The following is a 1313-nucleotide window of genomic DNA, read 5'->3' on the forward strand; positions in this document are numbered from 1 at the left end:
GCATATTTGTCCTAGTAGGGAAATAATAAAAACAAGAAGGGTAGACACAAGAGATGTCTGCAGAGAGGGAATGAAGTCCTCTATTATCGAGAAAGATGATCTTGGGGGCTCGGCCAAGAGTGTTTTTATCTAGATGGTGGTAATGATAATGATTCTGTCTGTAAATAATGTGGGCAAGAGGGAGATTTTTGTTAGTTTGTTTCTCTCTCCCTAGTGCATTGCACTGTTTTCTCTTATCATTGTGGTAGGCAGGTCAGACTCATCCCCACACTACCACGATTAGAGTACGTTTCTACCTCTGAATTACCAGGGCATCAACTTTTTAAAGTGTTGAGCTAGTGAATTAAGTCTTTTTTTTTTTTTTAAGGTTTTACTTATTTGCGAGAGAGAGAATGAGAGACAGAGAGCATGAGAGGGAGGAGGGTCAGAGGGAGAAGCAGACTCCCTGCCGAGCAGGGAGCCCGATGCGGGACTCGATCCCGGGACTTCAGGATCATGACCTGAGCTGAAGGCAGTCGCTTAACCAACTGAGCCACCCAGGCGCCCGTGAATTAAGTCTTAATGGAAAAATTTTCTCCTAATATAGGACCTCTCTGGGCTATGAATAATTAATGTCAATTTATAGCTCAAGGGATGTCTCAGAGGAATCAATATGGTAAATTAACATCCCCCCTCGGGCCCCCTTCCCCCAACAACAAAATCTTTTTTAGGTATAATTAAGCCTCAGAAAGACCTATACCCTCTTTTTAAAAAATCTTACATATAATTAACATTGGTTTTAGTTTTATCGTATTTTACATTTTATTAAATATTCTTAAAAGCTAGAAGCCGCACAGAAGTGGTCCATGTTCTAATGGACCTATAAATTGAATGATTAGGAAGATACAGCTCTTACTATCATGGATGAGACTCTGGTAAGGCAGAGAGAATAAAATAAAAAAATGCCAGGACAAATATATTCTGAAATAATTCTCCTCTTGCCCTTCCCTCAGCCTGTTCTTAAGAAGGAGTTGGAGAATGTTGTTTTCTGAGGCTACATCTACACGTCAAAAGAATGCCCAAGCTTTTGATGATGATGATGACAATGCTGTGACACCAACTTTTACATTCAGGAGAGTCTTATCTTGATATTTCAAATTTTAAGTCTTGCCTGGACAGGGCTCTTGCCTGTTCTGCAGCATATTAGACAGGACTAGGGATTCCATTGATGATCTCTGTTCTGACATCCCTAAATTTCCCATTTGCCCCGGTCTCTCTGCATCAGCCTGAGCATCGCCCGCTCTGGCCAGCCTCTACTTTTCTAGCAATCTCAT

Source organism: Halichoerus grypus, chromosome 6, assembly GCF_964656455.1.
Source record: "Halichoerus grypus chromosome 6, mHalGry1.hap1.1, whole genome shotgun sequence".
NCBI lineage: Eukaryota > Metazoa > Chordata > Mammalia > Carnivora > Phocidae > Halichoerus > Halichoerus grypus.